The sequence below is a fragment of the Salmo salar genome, chromosome 14 (genome assembly GCF_965601325.2).
Source record: "Salmo salar chromosome 14, fSalSal1, whole genome shotgun sequence".
In the NCBI taxonomy this organism is placed as follows: Eukaryota; Metazoa; Chordata; class Actinopteri; order Salmoniformes; family Salmonidae; genus Salmo; species Salmo salar.
In genome coordinates, this window is record NC_138304.1 from 31903781 (window position 1) to 31926028 (window position 22248).

Here is a 22248-nt window from a genome sequence, read left to right on the forward strand (position 1 = left end):
GTCCGCATAGCAGTGAAAGTTAACATTATGTTTCCGAATGACATCACCAAGAGGTAAAATATATAGTGAAAACAATAGTGGTCCTAAAACGGAGCCTTGAGGAAAACCAAAATGTACAGTTGATTTGTCAGAGGACAAACCATATACAGGGACAAACTAATATCTTTCCAACAGATAAGATCTAAACCAGACAAGAACTTGTCCGTGTAGACCAATTTAGGTATCCAATCTCTCCAAAAGAATGTGGTGATCGATAGTATCAAAAGCAGCGCTAAGGTCCAGGAGCACGAGGACAGATGCAGCGCCTCAGTCTGACTCCAATAAAAGGTAATTTACCACCTTCACAAGTGCAGTCTCAGTGCTATGATGGGGTCTAAAACCAGACTGAAGCATTTCATATACATTGTTTGTCTTCAGGAAGGCAACAGCTTTTATAACATTTTTGAGAGGAATGGGAGATTCGATATAGGCCGATAGTTTTTTTATATTTTCTGGGTCAAGGTTTAGCTTTTTCAAGAGAGGCTTTATTACTGCCACTTTTAGTGAGTTTGGTATACATCCGGTGGATAGAGAGCCGTTTATTATGTTCAAAACAGAAGGGCCAAGCACAGGAAACAGCTCTTTCAGTAGTTTAGTTGGAATAGGGTCTAGTATGCAGCTTCAAGATTTAGAGGCCATTATTATTTTCATCAATGTGTCAAGAGATATAGTATTAAAAAACTTGAGTGTCTCCATTGATCCTAGGTCCTGGCAGTGTTGTGCAGAGTCAGGACAATTGAGCTTTGGAGGAATACGCAGATTTAAAGAGGAGTCTGTCATTTGCTTTCTAATGATCATGATCTTTTCATCAAAGAAGTTCATGAATTTATCACTGCTGAAGTGAAAGCCATCCTCTCTTGGGGAATGTTGCTTTTTAGTTTGCTTTGCGACAGTATACATTTTTGGGCGGGATTGTTCTTATTTTCCTCAATTAAGTTGGAAAAATAGGACGATCGAGCAGCAGTGAGGGCTCTTGGATGCTACACAGTACTGTCTTTCCAAGCTAGTCGGAAGACTTCCAGTTTGGTGTAGCGCCATTTCTGTTCCAATTTTCTGGAAGCTTGCTTCCGAGCTCGGGTATTTTCTGTATACCAGTGAGCTAGTTTCTTATGACAATTTATTTTTTGTTTTTAGGGGTGCGACTGCATCTAGGGTATTACACAAGGTTAAATTGAATTCCTCAGTTAGGTGGTTAACTGATTTTTGTACTCTGACGTCCTTGGGTAGGCGGAGGGAGTCTAGAAGGGCATCTAGATATCTTTGGGTTGTCAGAGAATTTATAGCCCGGCTTTTGATGATCCTTGGTTGGGATCTGAGCAGATTATTTGTTGCGATTGCAAATGTAATAAAAGGTCCGATAGTCCGGGATTATGAGGAAAAACATTAACATTCACAACATTTATTCCACTGGACAAAACTAGGTCCAGACTATGACTGTGGCAGTGAGTAAGTCCGGAAACATGCTGAACAAAACCCACTGAGTCAATGATGGCCTTGAAAGCCTTTTAGAGTGCGTCTGTGGACTTTTCCATGTGAATATTAAAGTCACCAAAAATTTGAATATTATCTGCCATGACTACAAGTTCCAATAGGAATTCAGGGAACTCAGTGAGGAACGCTGTATATGGCCCAGGAGGCCTGTAAACAGTAGCTATAAAAAGTGATTGAGTAGGCTGCATAGATTTCATGACTAGAAGCTCAAAAGATGAAAACGCAGTCATTCTTTTTTTTTGTAAATTGAAATTTGCTGTCGTAAATGTTAGCAACACCTCCGCCTTTGCGGGATGCGCGGGGGATATGGTCACTAGTGTAACCAGGAGGTGAGGCCTCATTTAACAAAGTAAATTCATCAGGCTTAATCCATGTTTCAGTCAGGCCAATCACATCAAGAGTATGATCAGTGATTAGTTCATTGACTATAACTGCCTTGGAAGTGAGGGATCTAACATTATGTAGCCCTAATTTGAGATGTGAGATATCACAACCTCTTTCAATAATGACAGGAATGGAGGTCTGTATTCCATTGAGATTGCTAAGGCAAACACCGCCATGTTTAGTTTTTCCCAACCTAGATCGAGGCACAGACATGGTCTCAATGGGGATAGGTGAGCTGACTACACTGACTGTGCTAGTGGCAGACTCCACTAAGCTGGCAGGCTGGCTAACAGCCTGCTGCCTGGCCTGCACCCTATCTCATTGTGGAGCTAGAGGAGTTAGAGCTCGGTTTATGTTCGTAGATAAGATGAGAGCACCCCTCCAGCTAGGATGGAGTCCATCACTCCTCAGCAGGCCAGGCTTGATCCTGTTTGTGGGTGAGTCCCAGAAAGAGGGCCAATTATCAAAAAATTCTATCTTTTGGGAGGGGCAGAAAACAGTTTTCAACCAGCGATTGAGTTGTGAGACTCTGCTGTAGAGCTCATCACTCCCCGTAACTGGGAGGGGGCCAGAGACAACTACTCGATGCCGACACATCTTTCTAGCTGATTTACACGCTGAAGCTATGTTGCGCTTGTTGACCTCTGACTGTTTCATCCTAACATCGTTGGTGCCGATGTGGATAACAATATCCCTATACTCTCTACACTTGCCAGTTTTAGTCTTAGCCAGTACCATCTTCAGATTAGCCTTAACATCCGTAGCCCTGCCCACTGGTAAACAGTGTATGATCGCTGGATGATTTGTTTTAAGTCTGATACTGCGGGTAATGGAGTTGCAATGACTAGGGTTTTCAATTTGTTAGAGCTAATGGTGAGAGGCTTCGGCATCTCAGACCCCGTAACGGGAGGAGGAGAGACCAGAGAAGGCTCAGCCTCTGACTCCGACCCGTTGCTCAATGGGGAGAACCGGTTGAAAGTTTCTGTTGGCTGAATGAGCGACACCAGTTGAGCATTCCTACAGCATTTCCTTCCAGAAGCTATGAGAAAATTGTCTGGCTGCGGGGACTGTGCGAGGGGATTTATACTACTATCTGTACTTACTGGTGGCACAGATGCTGTTTCATCCTTCCCTTCACTTAAATTACCCTTTCCTAACGATTGCGTCTGAAGCTGAGCTTGCAGCACAGCTATCCTCGCCGTAAGGCGATCGTTCTCCTGTATATTATGAGTACAGCGACTGCAATTAGAATGCATAATGTTAATGTTACTACTTAGCTTCGGCTGGTGGAGGTCCTGATGAACCACGTCCAGATAAAGCGTCCGGGCTGAAAAAGTTTTATGAAAAAAGTAGAGCGAGGGAAAAAATAAAAATACAAATCCTGGTGATGTCACCATAAAAGGCCCAAACTCCATCCCTCCAAAACAGAGTGAAATGTCAGGCAGTCGTTTCAAACAGCTCTTACACTAAAAGGGCATTATCATAATTGTCACAATTTCACAGAATTAGTCCAACCTCATAGTGTGGACATATATATACAAAGTTTTTGACTGCACTGGGCCTTTAAAATACACCAACCTATTTCCAGTGATTATAAACATTTTGAGTTGAAAACAACATGATGTTCACCATCCATGGACATACCACAGATTATAGAATAGCCCATACCCAAAGTGCATTCTAAAATTGATTAAATCGGTTTTGAATACTTATATAAATGTGATATTTCAGTTTTATGCCTGTCACACCCTGACCGTAGACATCCTTATTATTCTCTATGTTTGTTTAGGTCAGGGTGTGACTCAGGTGGGAAAGTCTATGTTTTCTGTTTCTTTGTTTTTGGGCCAGTGTGGTTCCCAATCAGAGGCAGCTGTCTATCGTTGTCTCTGATTGGGAATCATACTTAGGCAGCCTGTTTTCCACCTGTGTTTGTGGGATGTTATTTTCTGTTTAGTGTCTGTGCCTGGCGGAACTGTTTGCTTTTGGTTTGTTATTTTTGGTTATTCATGTTTGAGTGTTTCTTGAAATAAATTATCATGAACACTTACCACGCTGCGCTTTGGTCCACTTCTCTTTCTAACGACCAGTGTTACAATGCCTCTTTTCACTTACAAAGCTATTTGTCAATGGTCTTTCCTCTTGTGTTTCTCTGCCCTTCTGTCACGCCGTTTGTTGTTTTTTGTTGGCTGTTGTTGTCAAAGGATTTCTGCTTGGCACTGAATGGAGATCAGTTTACAAAGCATTTGTTTTGATCCCACTGCTGTAACGTGACGGGCCTGGAATGACATGAGGTCAGTCGACGGGAAGTGCTTTCATCATGCCGGCCTCTTTGACTCTGACCCTCCATTGTGTACACAGAGAGCACTTCACGCTCCTTGATTGGGTTCCAAGATCATCTAAAGCATTATATATTAGAAGCTGTCTTTCTGAGGAACACTTCTGTTGACGTTGTAAGGTTAGGTATGTTAGAGAACATGTAGGTGCTAATTACCTTGAATGAACAAGGACAAAGACACCACCAATTTACAATGAAGGTGAGGTTGTAGAGCAGTCCCCCTCTGACAGCTTCTGTCAATCAAACAACCGAAACTACGACAACAAACATCCCCTACGAGCAGGGGCGAAAATCTGATATCAACTTTGGAGGGGACAATTACATGAAATTTTCTCAAGAGCAATTCCTGAGGGGGACACCAAAAGTAGTGCTGTAACATATAGCCTACATTGTAATATGGTAAATGTATATTGAGGAACCAAAGAAATAAGGTGTTTGCCGTACTCCTAACTACCGGTACCCAAAACTACACAACTAATCACAACAGCAATACCATTGCCTTTAACAAATCTTAGTTTAGTCACCAGTTTAAGTTGAGAGTGGGGGTATCCATGGCATTTTCCAATTATGTTCCTATTTTACAAGTCAAAAAAATGGAGAACCTTTCATAATGTTGCCAAACAAAGACTCAACAAACTTACCTGAGACTCCCTGTCTCTGCCAGTCTGTCCCTGCATATCTGTCCCCAACTCTGCTGTCTGTGTGCCATCTGTTGCCTGCTCTGCCTAATGACATCATTGTGAAACATTTCCATTAGAATTTCATTTCTTTCTTATGAACATTTTATCAACTAGTCTTTGAGATATTAGGCTACTAGGGTTCTTACTTTGCGTTTTGGTGTACTGAAAAATACTCTGATGTCCGTCTTTTATTTTTCAGCCATTTTTCTACCTGGCTGGCTGGCTACACACACACACACAGTGTGTAGGTTATTTACAGTAGGAGATGGGCTTCTATCATCTTATCTTTTATCATTCTATTTGGGCTTCGATCTAAAAGGTAGCTAGCAAATGTGAAACGGATTAAAATGACAAGAGTTGACAGCTGTATGAGTTCACCATTTATACAACAAATGCTGCAACCTTTTGTAATTTTAATAGTTTGTTTATATTGGCTGGCTTCCAACAATAGCTGAATTTGCAAAGCTAGCGAGCACCAATTCCGTTTCAGTGGTGTTTGCTATAATCTTTGCTACCCGGGTTAAATAAAGGTGAAATAAAATAAATAAATAAAAGTTCCCTTGCGACAATTTAGCTTTTGTACCGAGACCATTAAATATATTTAAGACAATGGTAGAAGAGAGTGTAGTTCTGTTCAGTTTGGACTTCAGTTTATCGCTAACCTTATCACAGGGACTTTGAAGCACTAATTTACATCATCTGCATGCTGATCTTGGAATAAATTGACGATAGCAAAGATTCCATATTTGACGAGGCCACATAAATGGAATAGGTACTAGCTAGCTTAATAGTTAATATTTGCGCGCTAGCTCTGCATATTCAGCTAGTGTGTGTGCGCGATTGACTGGATTAACCTCACGTCAGTAACGTTCATTGAGTGCCTTTCAGACAGTAGACACGACCCCTCTGTTACCTTGCCAACTAAGGAACTGTCAGTGGATCAAACCATTGTGAGGCAAAGGGTGGGGGGGTCGCAATCTTTTGAAACTTAAAAATGCGCTATTAAGTGTCTATAATCAGCACAATTGCTTTCATTGCGTATTATTAATATTATTTAAATTACATAGTTATGTTTCAGTGATATATTGGGGGGGACAAATCATATTTTTCCCAGGATGGGGGGGTCGTGTCCCCCCGTCCCCCCCGGGATTTCCGCCCCTGCCTACGAGTACGGGGTTTGATGCTGTGGATCAAAAACGTGTACAATTTGAAGAAACAGGGAGCAAAGCAGGGTGTATGGGAGGTTGAGACGGGCAAGGGTCAGTGATGACGCTGTGACATCACAAGGGCAAGACTTCCTTTCCATTCTCCTGGCTTGCTCTGGTGCCCTTCCTTCACCTCTGATGTCACAGGCTCGATCAAAGGTAAGAAACGGACCAAAGCCCTCCTAGAAAGGGACCCTCCCTTCCTCCCACCCTCCCTCCATCGCAGAGACTGAAATAGAAACCCCAATTTACCCAGGCCCACTCCAACCCCCACGTAACCCCCCTTCCAGTCCAGACCTGACAAACAGAGGGTGTAGAAAAGAAAACATCCTCTCTCAGTCGCAGGCAGGCTGTCCCATTGCCAGGCCAGCTTCCTGGAAAAGGTAGAGCTCCATGGTCCCTAGCACAGTGGCTGGACATTAACTTTCCTGGTTAGAAACAGCAGGCCAGGGCCAAAGCCAGGGACAGGTGACTGGATGTGACCAACTTTCACTGTGTCTTTTACCACACCTGGCCTGGAAATAACAGACTGAGACCGAAGGGAAGCATGAAGAGGATCAGCTGATTTTGTTCTAATGAAGTAATAGGGAATGATGTACAGGGATGAGTTTCCCAAAAGCTTCATAACACTAAGATCATCTGAAGTCCATTGCACAATCTTAGTGCTACGAAGTTTTCAGGAAAAGCATCCCAGGTTGTTGATGCTATTTGTGTTTTATGGTCAGTGCTGTGATTCCCAATGACACAATGATTAATCATTAATAATGACATGATCATAATAATTGTTTATAGGCTTGTGCTTCCTGGGATTCCTCTTTTGAAAACAAGTTGCCTGGGCCTCCCGAGTGGCGCAGCGGTCTAAGGCATTCCCGTGCTGTGCCACAACCGGAGTCCCATAGGACCGCGCACAATTGGACCAGCGTTGTCCAGGTTAGGGGAGGGTTTTGCTGGTGGGGCTTTACTTGGCATATCGCGCTCTAGCGACTCCTTGTGGCGAACCAGTTGCCTGCAGGCTGACCCCGGTCGCCAGTTGAACGGTGTTTCCTCCGACACATTGGTGTGGCTGGCTTCCGGGTTAAGCTGGCGGGTTTTAAGGAGCGCGATTAGGCGGGTCATGTTTCAGAGGACGCATGACTCCACCTTCACCTCTCCCGAGCCCGTTGGGGATGAGACAGACAAGATCGAAGAAAAAGGGGGTAAAAAACAACAACAGAAAGGCTGACAAGGCTGTTCCTTGCCTGTATTTTAGCATGGAGAGAGGCTGGGTTGGCCCTGGGTGAGATCACAGTTTGTGTCTCAGCTTGTTTCTGTCAGCGTAGCGGCAGCACTCCCTCCTTCACGTTCTCCCTCTCCTAAATATGAGTGCTGATAGGGAGGCAGGCAGGCATTTGGCAGGTGTTTCAAACACAACAATATCTCAGTCTTGCACTTCAAAAGCAATAGTGATAATCCTCACTTGAGCACCTCCTGATACCACAATATATTGGTCTGCAGAATATTCTACAATTTAAGGGATTCTCCATTTGACACAATCATTGGTGAGGGAGATGAGGGTGTGGGGTAAAGACATTCCACAGAACTATCTTCTACTAGGCACACTACTGTAGCGTGGCCTGATTTGAGTCTGATCTAGAGTGACTTATCAGAGCTCTTCTGTGTTCTTTAAGTAGCTCTCATGTTTTCCGATCCTTTATCACCAATGTTTATATAGAAAACTGATTTATGCCGTTTTATCTGATGACGCAGTATCTGATGGCTAGAGAATGATTCATTAAATGGGGTAGAACAGGCTCTCTCACGCACCTTTATGGCCGACCATGGAGGAATAGGAAGGCTGATTACGCAACAGTCCCACAGCCCTGACACATTCAGGATGCCACGCCAACCAGACGGCCAGGCCAGCTACTGACAGGTCCCCTTGGAGATTAGTTAGCATTCTCAGAATACAAAACAGCAGTTAGCATTTAAGATAGTAGAAGTGGCAATGCCATATAAGGGAAATATCTAGCCATCTAAATTATGCCTATCTCCATAAACACAGCAGGTGACATACTGTCTAGACAGATCAAACACAGAATGCGTGTTCTCTTATCCGGATGATCACTGATATCTAAAGCCATGGTAAACAGTGGATAAAATCACATCGCTGACATTGTTAGCATTCTTTTCACGCTGGGATTTCCACATACCAAAAAAATCATTTTTAGTAGGAGAGGGGCAATAAATAAGAATGACAGTGTTTAATTTATAAAGCACATTTCTTGGTATGTGGTAAAATGTAGAGAGGTCCATATCTTAAACGATTCCTCATCTACTTAAATGCTTTCCGATAATATTTGTAACTGACAATTAACCTGTAAGTCTATGTCGTTGTTTTTTGCTTGAATTGTTTACGTGTTCGCTATGCGGGGGAAATGATAAGACAAGCGGAACTACGTAGCTAATAACTGTTATAGCGGGGATCATTATTGTAGCAACACACCTTTGGAGGGAAGGCAATCCCGAGCTGTGTTAGCTAAATTTTCATGTCATCGGGTGTAGTTCGTAAAGGTTGAAGTGTGTATGTTAGGATGGTAACGTTATAATAATTAAGGATGAAGTGTGAATTCATGCCAGGAATAATAAGTGTGAAGTTTGATTTCCTCCCTTCTGTAATAAGCAGCCAATGAGGTATTTTTCCTTTATTCATGTGTTTAATCTGATACTGTTATAGCTCCAGCTAAACTGTTTATGTATGTAAGCACTTCAGAGTTATACCAAGCTAATAAGTCACTCGTAGGATAAGAAGGTTGTAAGAGTGTGCTTAACTGAGATTTCATTTACTTTATAGTTCTCACGGAAGGTGATAATTCTGACTAAAACTACAGAATAAAGCCGCCAGTTAAAATCAAGGAACGGTTGTGCTCGTGGTTACTGGAGGGAGCTACAATATTCCCTTTAATTTAGTGGAAGAGAGGGGGAAAAGAGAAAATGAAACCAGGCGCATAAGAGGGACATTTAGATTTTCACAGTTCAGTATCTTTGCTGAGGGATCAAGTATCGAACCTGTGTTTTACACACGACACAAGACCACTGAGATAGTCGATGCGAGCGTAGATCACCAATTCACGTTGTCACAGATAAGCATGTGTGTACATTTTAGTTTTTAAAGCTGTTTGTGAAAGCAGCATGTTTGTGATGTTTCAGAGGTTTCCTTCATGTTTATCTTTGTAGATGTCTTTTGGTGTAGTCAAATAACAGGGATGCCAATGTATCTGTCACTCTGTTGTGGATAACTACACCTCTCAGTTTACCTCTCATCACTCTCCCGAGCAGAGAGGTACCACATCAAACTAGGCAGAAGTTAGTTGTAACATTATTATATTTTGATTATAATATTTTGAATTAGGCACTGTATCCATATGTGCAGTGCTTTTTAAAGGCCCAGTGCAGTCAAAAACGTGATTTCCCTGTGTTTTATATATGTATATTTCCACACTATGAGGCTGGAATAATACTGTGAAACTGTGAAAATTATGATGATGCCCTTTTAGTGTAAGAGCTGTTTGAAAAGACTGCCTGAAATATCAGCCTGTTTTGGTGGGATGGAGTTTTGGTCTGCCTGGTGCCATCACCAGGCGGTAAATTCGTTTTTTGTACCTTTATTTAACTAGGCAAGTCAGTTAAGAACAAATTCTTATTTACAATGACGGCCTACACCGACCAATCCGGGATGACGCTGGGCCAATTGTGCGCCGCCCTATGGGACTCCCAATCATGGCCTGTTGTGATACAGCCTGGATTTGAACAAGGGTGTCTGTAATGACACCTCAAGTACTGAGATACAGTGCCTTAGACCTCTACGCCACTCGGGAGCAATAAAAAAAGTTTCAGTTTTCCCCTCCCCACTCAGACCACTCCCAGACCAGGGACACATGCTCGGCGAGTGTAGCGGAGTCCATCAGAATGTCATCAATATACACCATTACACCCTGCCCGAGCAGGTCCCTGAAAATCTTGTCTACAAAGGCTTGGAAGACTGATGGAGCATTCATCAACCCGTACGGCATGACGAGGTACTCATAGTGCCCTGAGGTCATACTGAACGCCGTCTTCCACTCGTCCCCCTCCCTGATACGCACAAGGTTGTAAGCGTTCCTGAGATCTAGTTTGGTGAAGAAGCGCGCCCCGTGCATTGACTCAATCGCCGTGGCGATAAGAGGTAGTGGGTAACTGTACCTCACCGTGATCTGATTTAGGCCTCGGTAGTCAATACACGGCGCAGACCTCCCTCCTTCTTCTTCACAAAAAAGAAACTTGAGGAGGCGGGTGAAGTGGAGGACCGAATGTACCCCGACGCAGGGATTCGGAGACATATGTTTCCATATCCGCCGTCTCCGCCTGTGACAGGGGATACACGTGAATCCTGGGAAGTGCAGCGTCTACCAGAAGATTTATCGCACAATCCCCCCGTCAATGGGGTGGTAATTGAGTCGCCTTCTTTTTGGAGAAGGCGAGAGCCAAATCGACATATTCGTGGGGAATGCACACGGTGGAGACCTGGTCTGGACTTTGCACCGTAGTAGCACCAACGGAAACCCCTAAATACCTCCTTGAGCACTCTCGCGACCACCCCGTGAGAGCCCTCTGTTGCCATGAAATGGTAGGGTCATGACGAGCTAACCAGAGAAGGCCTAGTACCACGAGAAACACAGGAGAGTCAATGAGGAAGAGACTGATTCTCTCCTCGTGACCCCCCTGCGTCACCATGCCCAGGGGGATTGTAGCTTCCCTAATTACCCCGGACCCTAATGGTCGACTATCCAGAGTGTGAACTGGGAAAGGCCTAACCACTAGAACAGTAGGGATCCCTAACCTATGAACGAATGCTCTGTCGATAAAATTCCCAGCTGCGCCTGAATCGACGAGCGCCTTATGCTGGGAATGTGGGGAAAACTCAGGAAAGTAAACATGCACAAACAGGTGTACAACAGAGGGCTCTGGATGAGAGTGGTGCATGCTCACCTGGGGCGACACCAGAGTGTCCTGCCTGCTGCCTCGACCCCTAGAGGAACCAACCCAGCACCGACCAGCAGTGTGACCTCTGCGGCCACAGATGGTACATGTGAAAGCCCCTCCTCCGGCCTCCCTGAGCGCAGCACCTCCCAGCTCCATAGGCACAGGAGCGGTCATGCTGGGAGAGGGAATCAACAGAGCCCTCTCTGGACGTCCGCGGGTGACCAGCAGGTTATCCAACCGAATGGACAGGTCCACCAGCTGGTCGAAGGTGAGGGTGGTATCCCTGCAGGCCAACTCTCGACGGACATCCTTGCACAGGCTGCAACGGTAGTGGTCGATAAAGGCACTGTCGTTCCATCCCGCTCCTGCGGCCAGGGTCCGAAATTCCAGGGCGAACTCCTGGGCGCTCCTCGTCCGCTGCCTCAGGTGGAAAAGACGTTAACCCGCCGCTCTATCCTCTGGCGGATGGTCGAAGACTGCCCGGAAACGGTGGGTGAACTCCGTGAATTCGTCCAACGCCGCATCTCCTTCTCCCCACACGGCATTATCCCACTCCAGAGCTCTCCCTGAGAGGCACGAGACGAGGGCGGACACCCTCTCCCTTCCCGAGGGAGCCGGGTAAACGGTGCCCAGGTATAGGTCCAGCTGTAGCAGGAATCCCTGGCACCATGCTGCCGTCCCATCATACTCCCTCCCATCATACGCTGTCCATCACGACGCCAAGATGTTGTAGCATCGCCACGTGTTCTCTGACACGCTCCTCAACTCTTATAGCTGGGGTACCTGCTCCTGCTGACTCCATGGTGTGGTGTGGAATTCTGTAAAGGGGTGCGTAACTGGTGGCAGTGAAGTCAGACGCAGGAGAGCAGAACTAGGTAATAGCTGGAGCAGTTTAATTTCAAAACCAACGGCATAAAGCAATAACCAACATGGGTACAAAACCCAATGCGCACCAGTAAACATGTGCACAAGCACTTACAACAAACAATTCCAAACAAAGATATGGGGGGAACAGAGGGTTAAATACACAACACCTAATGAGGGAAATGAGAACCAGGTGTGTAGGAAGACAAGACAAAACAAATGGAAAATGAAAAGTGGATCGACGATGGCTAGAAGACCGGTGATGCCGACCGCCGAACACCGCCCGAACAAGAAGAGGAACCGACTTCAGTGGAAGTCGTGACACCAACCCCTGGTTACAATATTGTTTAATGATACTGTGGACAGAGTAAACTAGCTTTAGTTTCTACAATTAGATGCTAGTTCCATTAGCTACTAGGCTAGCTAAATGAAATAGTCAGTAGCGGATTTAACTACACAAACAATAGAGACTCATCCCAGTCTGAACATGGAGGTCTAATGATCTAGTCAATGAGATATTCAAATCCACCAATGGAAACAATGAGTGGTGTGGGTTGTGAGGAAGGAAAAGCCTGTTTAATGAGGCTGAAAGGCGTTTTGCATCACATCAGTGCTAAAAGGGCCTATGCTGGACTACACCTACACACATTAATCTATGAAGTCGCCAATTATAATAGTGACATTACATGACCTCTGATGTAACTTAATTGCTGTGTGATACCAATGTGTGATACTCTCCCATCATTGACTGCTTTGTAAACATATACCCTATAACTCACCATAAAGCATAATGTACTGTATAGGTAAAATGACAAGAAACAAGATAATAGGTGAGGCTATTGTGTACCAATGGTTTACTGTGACTGTAGCTCTGACATAATTTCCTTGAATGAAAGTGACAAACATGACAGTGATACTCTAAACACCTGGGGACCCACAGGCTGCGCAGGATTTTGTTTGGGTGTGTTAGTACTGGGCTGGAACAAAACCCTGCACACCCTGTGGGTTCCCAGGACCAGGAACAAAGAATATTGCACTCAACCAACGCTGCTTCAGTCAGTGTGGTTCCAATGCAATGAAGCATGGCAGGGTGGTGGCGGTGGATTAGGAGGATGTGTTATGTCTGAGTTAACTGTGGAGATGTTGAACAGAGCGCTGTCAAAGAGAGCTCTGCTGGAAGGCCTGGCCCAGGGATAGAAGATGGACAGGGTGTAGAACAGAGAGTAAATGTGCCCTGGCTGGCAGCAAGTAGCAGGATAATTTACGTCGAGGATAGTCTGGGTACATTCATGTAGTGAATTGATTCACACTCTTGTACAGCATACAGAAACATAGAGGTGAGGGTAAACATACAGTACCAACGGAAACACACGGATGCACGTACTGTACAGAGAGACGTGCAGATACACACACACACACACACACACATACACGCACACTTCAAAAAAAGCACACAAATGCACATACACACACACGAACATACACACATGCAAGCTTCAAACGAGAACACGCGCACAAACATTCAAACATACACAACCACATACACACACAAATCACACATGGCGTAAACATTAGCCCCAACACAGACACAGAGGCAAACATACACAAGACTAGATGCCGCAGGCACATTGTGCTGAACTCAGGCCCCTAGCACAGCTCCAGATCCAGAACAGGTCTGGGAGTACGTGGCCTGGAAATAAATATCATTAAATTCAGCTGTCAGTTTGGATTTGGCTCCGCTGAGCGCACCACCATCAATAAGAGCCTGGCTGTCCCCCGCACACAGACTGCCTCCTCACACCCTCTCACATTATATACAGACACAGACACACACACAGACACACACACACCCGGACCACCTGGGAGATCTGTTTATGGTGCCTGCAAGGACCACACCACCAGTAACAGGCCTAACTTTTATTTCTGTTATAGATCAAAAGATCAAAAAAGTAATTAACTTCTCTAGGGTAGGGGGCAGTATTTTGACGTCCGGATGAAAAGTGTGCCCGTAGTAAACTGCCTGCTACCCAGACCCAGAATGTAGGATATGCATATTATTAGTAGAATTGGATAGAAAACTCTCTGATGTTTCTAAAACTGTTTGAATGATGTCTGTGAGTATATCAGAACTCATATGGCAGGCAAAAACCTGAGAAAAATCCAACCAGGAAGTGGGAAAGCTGAGGCTTGTAGTTTTTTCAAGTGATTGCCTATCTAACACACAGTGACTTAGGGTTCATTTTGCACTTCCTAAGGCTTCCACTAGATGTCAACAGTCTTTAGAAAGTTGTTAGAGGCTTCTATGGTGAATAGAGAGCGAACAAAGGAAGTTGGAAGTTGTTGACTCAGGAAAGGACATTAGTTCATTGGCGCACATTCACGTGAGAGGTAGCTGTGTTCCATTACATTTTTCAAGACATTGGAATCATCCGGTTGGAATATTATTGAAGTTTTATGTTAAAAAGGAGGTATTTGGACATAAATTATGGACTTTATCGAATAAAACAACATTTATTGTGGACCTGGGGTATAATTCTTTGGGTATAATTCTTTGCCTGCTGTTGTTTTCTGAGCGCCGTACTCAGATTTTTGCAAAGTGTGCTTTCCCCATGAAACTTTTTTGAAATCTGTCACAGCGGTTGCATTAAGGAGATGTTTATTTATAATTCTTTGAAAACCAGTTTAATATTTTATCAACGTTTATGATGAGTATTTCTATAAATTGATGTGCTCATTCACCGGCAGTTTTTGAAGGAAAAACATTTCTGAACATTACGGGCCAATGTAAAATGGGGTTTTTGGATATAAATATGAACTTTATCGAGCAAAACATACATGTATTGTGTAACATGAAGTCCTATGAGTGCCATCTGATGAAGATCATCAAAGGTTAGTGCTTAATTTTAGCTGTATTTCTGTTTTTTGTGATGCCTCTCCTTGGTTGGAAAATGGCTGTGTGGCTTTTATTTTTTAGGCACTGTCCTGACATAATCTAATGTTTTGCTTTCGCCGGAGAGCCTTTTTGAAATCGGACAATGTGGTTGGATTAACGAGAGTCTTATCTATAAAATTGTGTATAATACTTGTATGTGTGAGAAATTTGAATTATGAGATTTGTCGTTTTGAATTTGCCGCCCTGCTATTTCAATGGCTGTTGAATAGTGTGTCCTGCCGGTGGGACGGTCACGTCCCACATACCCCAGAGAGGTTAATGGCCACTAACTAATTTACATAAATACAATGAAACATAAACACATACGAACACAGAGACAAAGACAAAGACACAATACAAAATAGTGGTCATAGAATCGAAGGTTTGTAATCTAATCTTTCTGGTGGTGTTTCTGTATCACAACCGGCCATGATTGGGAGTCACAGGGTGGTGCACAATATGACCAGCGTCGTCCGGGTTTGGCTGGTGCAGGCCGTCATTGTAAATAAGAATTTGTTCTTAACTGACTTGCCTACTTAAATAAAGGTTAAATAAAAAAATAAACAACAATTCTTAGTGACAATCTGGTCAACCAAGTTCAATGGACAAAGTGCTTACCAACTACTACTGTATCGCAACCAAACAAAAACTTAAAGTCATTATAATTATTATGATTCTCAGTGAAACTACAGAGATTAAAATCATACTTATAAAATGACAACTGCCTGTCCTCCAAAAAAAAGGTGTGCTCTCCAGTCAACCTGTATAAAAGGTTTCGTGCAAAGCCCATGTTTCCAGGCACTCACCTAAAGGGAGTTCCTCCTTCTGTTTGCACGCAGGTCTCCTTTGTTGTTGACGCGCTCAGTTTTCCCTCCCCCTCCCTGCTCCTCACCTCCTCTCCTTTTCTCTTATTTGAAAATAACCCAAACAGGTTCTGTAGATGTAGGAACGGTGATATTATCTAAGCAAAGCGCTTCACCTGAAGGGGGATCCCATCACAGTGCTGTTTTTTCTCTCTCTCTTTCCCTCTCTTCGTCTGCACGGAAGAAAGAGGCCCGGAGCAGAATGGATTTTACAGGCCAAACAAGTTGAGCACCGCTGAGGCAGGCTAAGCCTTGCTAACACCTTTCAAATACTTTTTAACAGCCTCACTGTAAATAGTCCTTTTCTCAGGTGAATACACGCGATGTGCCGGGGTCAGGACCTTTGTTTGCACAGACCTCATATAAATCACAGCCACACTAATGGAGACAGAGATGGTGTGTCAATTGAAGTTGAGAAGAAGGTGTGGGCATGTCTGTATGCATGGATAAGTCACTGTTTTCAGCCAGTCCAACTTTAGGGGCTGGTTTCCCAGACACAGATTAACTTGTCCTGGACTAAATAGCACTTTCACTGGAGAATCTCCATTAAGCATGATTTTGAGTCAAGGGCTATGCTTAATCTGTGTCTAGGAAACCGTCCCTACGTGTTAAAGACGGAATCTTACATCACTATTGGACTCAATAAATTATTAATAAAGATCACTGTGCATCTTTCAGCTCTTTACATGATAGATACAGTATGTATGTCTTGCTGTGAGTATGCAAAATCAAATCAGATGACAAAAAATGGGCTCTCCCAAGCCATCTTTCAGATCCTACACAGTGATTCTGTTTTGGGCACAGAGCATCAGACCATGGCCTCACGCTACCGTCAACTTCTCAGATAATGGATCATTCCATAACCATAGACAGTCAGTGTGGGCGAACTGCCAGTGTTCATGACATCAAACACACCCCAGATGTACACTAACAGAACTATAAAGTAAATGTAGTTCGGAGTAACTATCAGAGAAGAGATTACAAGCCTGACATTCCTTGGCTGCCTTCCAGACAAAGGAGACAATGTGAGGTTAGTCTGGTTACACAAACAAAGGTGAGGAGGTTCATCTGATTGTGTAGCACTTGGAGGAAGGAAGATGTGTGGTGTGAAAATGGATGGCTTTCTCTTGCCTTGAATTCACAACACTGCTCAGTGACACTTCAGTGATTGACAGTTGACATAGTTGCTACATTAAAGTCTGTGGCAGGGCTCCCAGTTCTTTATAGTGAATAAAATGCAAATGTTCATAACACCTAAATCTATACAGATGAGATGGTGTCAAATACTTTGTACTGAGTACTAACTGAAGACAATGTGGCCTACATTCCCCTCATCTACAGGACCACTGATGTTCCTATAGGTCCTCTTGACAAGCATCTGTCTGTATAGACACCGGTACCATTTTGCATTTGATTCCGCTGCCCGTCAGTTTGAATATAATTGGCATTGTGTAAGTTATCACCATTGGAGAAGGAAATAAGAGTAAATTGTTCAGCTATAATTAGGGGTTATCTACAGGTCAACTGAACGCTCAACACTGTTCTCTGCAACTGTCGACAAAGTGGCACCAACGGCATCTGACCAGTAACATGAAAACAAGCAACAACCAACCAATGCTTGTGAAAAAGTCCCCCTGTTTGATTCTCGACTCTGTCCTGCCAGAGGCTATAGCTTGAGAGGTTCACTGAACTGAAATAAAAAAATGATAAACTTTAGAGATTAAAATGTAAATTGTACAAGAGGGCAAGGGAAACTACAATCAAAATGTTGATATGTTATCAAGTGATAAATTAACAGCAGCCATAAAGTGTCGATTGCAAAGCCTGACTGCCCCCATTCTCACAACTTTGTAATAACTGTCTGCTGCTTTTGTGCAATGGAAACTGTTGTACCATACCCTTAAGCGCGCTTCGGTCAACTTCTCATGGTCAAAATAACTGTTCCAATTCACACACAAATAATTACATATCTGCCACTATGCCATGAGACCATAAATAGCAGTCAAAGCCAGACGAAGAGCAGGTCCTGGCCTGTTTACGTTCAACTTGTTTCTATTTTGGTTTTGTGGTCTCCTCTCTACCTCTCCTCAGGGCTTGGGTACACAGCCTGCCAAACAAATGGCAACAAAAAATGTATTAAGACTGTCAATTAAAGTTAGGAGGGAGTGAAGTAAGGTTATCCACAGGTGACAGTGAACCTAGTGTATCTTGTGAAACTGAGGTAGCAACTGTATCTGACATAACTGTCTATCAAGATTTTAATCAACAATGCTTAAGGATAATCCAATGCCTACTATTCTTCATTACCTGTGTCAGGTGTGCACTGAGAATCTGTTTATGAATAACATAATACGTTATTGCTCTTAGTGAGTCTTTATGACTCTGTAGCGAACACAATGTAACTGTGCTTTTCTCTGTCATAATGTGGGACAGAAAGTTACAGTTTATGGGGAACAATATAGTTGATATGATAAAGTTCAGCCGTCGATGTAATCATTGCATTGGATAACAATGTAAGATTCTCTGGACGTGGATGTTTGTCATTGATGAGTATCTTATGGATGAAGAGGTAATTGGCAAAGGATGTGAGTGGGTACAGATCTGGCAACTGTGAAGAGATACTGTACATCTAGAGATACTTGGTAAAGGTGAAATTGCAGCCATTGAAATACTATTTTAATTTATCATGCTGCCTTTGGGCCTTGAAATCAAGGCTATAATAACTAACATTGTACAAATTATGACTCAAACAAAGCGGCCATAGCAACTGACAAAAGTACATTTCTGTAATAATTAAACTTAAATATTCTCCTTGGGTCACTGAGTTTGATGGCTCTCAGCTAAGCTGTGAATGAGATGTAAGGGTCTGTGACAAGGACATGACTGAGAATAAACAACCTACAGTACGATTGTACTTTGCACTGCACTGTTCTCTGTAGCAGAACAAGTTAAAAAGAGAAAATGTGTTGTTCCCATAGGACATGATATGTTGGCCTTGCTTATCATGTCAGAGATATACTGTATTTGACTATATAATGTTTTGTAAGACTGACACAATTCCTCTCAAACTCATTAAACACAACCAGCAAAGTTGGGCTTTATCTAGCCTCTGCTCCAAGCCTATCTAGTTTGACGTTATTGGTTGGTGTGGGGGGTGGATCTGCAATGAGATGTTTATCTGATCCCTCCCTCGACCATGGTGTGGGCTTGTTAGTTCTTAAAGCCCAGCTGTTAATGTAGCCAGAGCCTGTCAGTAACAGCTTACACAGATCTGTCTCTCTCTGTTCTGGCCCTTCACACTCTAGCCCTCCCTCTACAAGGGCCACAACACCACCACCACCCAAGGCCTATAGGAGAATAAAGAGAGGGGAAGGCTTGATCCCCATTCTAAACGCTTTAGCTGTCTGTTATCACTCACCATGTTATGACGCTGCCCCCATTCAACAGTGAGGATTTTTTCCTTTCTGGAGAGGCTCAATCGTATCTCTGATCTCCCCCTCTCTCTGCACTCTGCAGCAGGCTCACCTACAGTACAGTGCCGCTGCCTTCTTGGCAGCGGTTCCACCCCTTCCCCCCTTTTTCTTTCTGTCTAAACACGAAAGAGGAGCCAAACACCGTACTCACGCAGAGGGCTTGCACGAGATGCACCGCTTAACCGCTGTACCACAGTGCCCTCCAGCACCCACTGCTACCCTCCACCTCTCTACCTCTACACTCCACCCTGGCTCCCTCCAGGTCAGAGGATCTGTTTCTCCCTATGCTGGCTGAATTAAACCAGAAAGCTCTAGAACCCTCTGCGCTGAAAGACTAACTGGCTTTTGAGAGACAAAAAAATTATACCTGTCACCTTTTCACTTGTGTAAACAGCCCAGAGTGTTAGGGGGAGGGGAGGTAGCCTAGCGGCAGTTAGCCTAGCTGTTAGACTGTTGGGCCAGTAATCGAAAGGTCGCTGGTTCGAGTACCCAAGCCGACAAGGTGGAAAATCTACCCTGATTTGCTCCAGGGGCACCGTGCTACCATGGCTGACACTGTATAACAGAACATTTCACTGCACCTATCCTGTGTATGTGACAATAAAACATGAATTGTTTTTCTTTCTTCCGATATCTCCCAATGCATTTTTCATTCCTACTCATTACCAATGGCTAAGTGCCCTTCACCTTACTCAGTAACCATCTTGATTATCTGGAGAAGATGTCAGTCATCTAGCTGAACTAAGCCAATAACCTACCCTTTTTGAAATTGCAATGAGAACCTAACCTCTTCATCAAGGACCACACGCATGCAGCAACACAGTCATAACACTTTGCATTGTGCTATGCTATCCCTTCAATCAACAACCTTTACAGTACATTTACGTACATGTACTCCATACTCCCTAAGCAGTGGCGCTGTTCGTGCCCATATATAATCTTCCCAACGTGCTGTCTTTCCCATCTATTACACACAGTTGCAGGATAAGAGGCCTCAACAAAGTGTTTTCTAATTGCACACTGACAAGGCAGTAAATTGTCAGCGCGCGCTCATTCCTCTGATTGTTTAATGGCAGCGTTAAAATGAGGGAGGAGCGCTAATCATTTAGATTTTGACTCCTTGACCCTGTGTGGTGGAGTTTTTATGGACTTTGTTGGTGGGTGCTTATATTTGTCTTATTTCACACATGGACAAGTATGAATTGGAAATGTTTTTTTTTCTTCATATCCCAACTCCCTCTGAGACACCCTCAGAGAGTGCAGTCACCGCCAGGGTCAACCATTATGTGGCAACACTCTAACCACTAGGCTACCTGCCACCCTAATGTTGCGGTATTTCTGCAAGGCTAAGCTTTGACTGCTCTATTTGGAGGGATGTACAGACGCCAAGCTCCTTTTCACCTGTACATAACCGTCTCCCCGTGTCATTTTAATTGTGGATTTTGATAGATTGTTGTTGCCACCTGCATAGCATTGATCATGTACCATAGTTGAGAGGTGAGGAGACCACATAACCAAAATAGAAACTTCTTCCAACCAACAAGAGGCAAGGGCTTGCTCCCTCTAAAATGGCTATGTTTAACATGGGAGGCCATGAAAGAACTTGAGCTTTGTTTACTGTTATCTTCACATCATTTCACTTAATCAAAGCATTTTAAAAGCTCTTGTAAACTGACCTTGCTAAAACTTACTGTATATCATAATGGGAAAAAATACTAAGTTGAACACTTGGCTCAAATACATACAGAAGAGGATTATAAAGATAAAGATCAGTGCTTGCCTTGAAAAGCTTTCTTAAAATGCTATGTTTTTGGTTTTGGAATGCAATATAATGTAAAAAAAAAAACAGCACCTGTTTCCATATACTGCTAAAACGGTTACGAAATAGGATTTCAAAGGTAGGACTGGGACCAACCCTACATGAAGAAACAGCCTCTACTGTAAGTCATGTTATTATTACCGAAAGCACACAGAAAAACATTAGGAAAATTAAGCTGTCGGGTTGGCTTAATATAAGGAATTTGAAATGATTTATACTTTTACTTTTGATACTTAAGTATATTTAAAACTAAATACTTTTAGACTTTTACTTAAGTAGTATTTTAGACTTTCACTTTTACTTGAGACAAACAACCCCTTGAGCTGAAACTATGCAGACTTACTGCTTGGCAGGTATAAGATCCACAGATGAGGATATTTTTAGACAGGACAGGGTAATTAGCTGACACAGTTTACATTACTGAAATACTTATAAAGTCAACAATTTGAAAGGCTTTTCTAACCTCAACAGATGTTTCTAGATATTAATAAACCAAATAAACTGTATCTTTTGGAAAACCCTAGGCCTTTGCTCAAATGTACCTGTGTGACCTGTGCTCAAGTTGTCACGTCCTGACCATAGTAAGATGTGATTTTCTATGGTAGAGTAGGTCAGGGCGTGACAGGGGGTGATTTGTGTTTTTCTATGTTTTCTATTTCTATGTTTAAGTTCTAGTTTTTCTATTTCTATGTTGTTGTTTTTTGGGTTGATCTCCAATTGGAGGCAGCTGGTCCTCATTACCTCTGATTGGAGATCATATTTAAGTAGGGGTTTTTCTTCCTGGGTTTTGTGGGTGATTATCTTTTGAGTAGTGTTTGTTTCTCTCTGCGTCACGGTTTGTTGTTTTGTAAATTCAGTTATTTATGTTTTGCAAAGTTTCACGGATTTAATCAAATGTGGAACTACAACCACGCTGCACTTTGGTCCAATCCTTTCGACAGCCGTGACACAAGTACAATAACCATATATTGACATAAAAATATATTCTTACACTTAAAACATTTATTATGTAAGAAATACATGTAGCATACATCCATATCACACTAATGTATTATTAGCCTAACGACACAATTACAATCCACAATTACAGTACAGTTGTTGGCACATAGGGCAAACAGTACTTGGTACAGTACAACTGGTCAACCATAATGACTGAAAAGCTTAT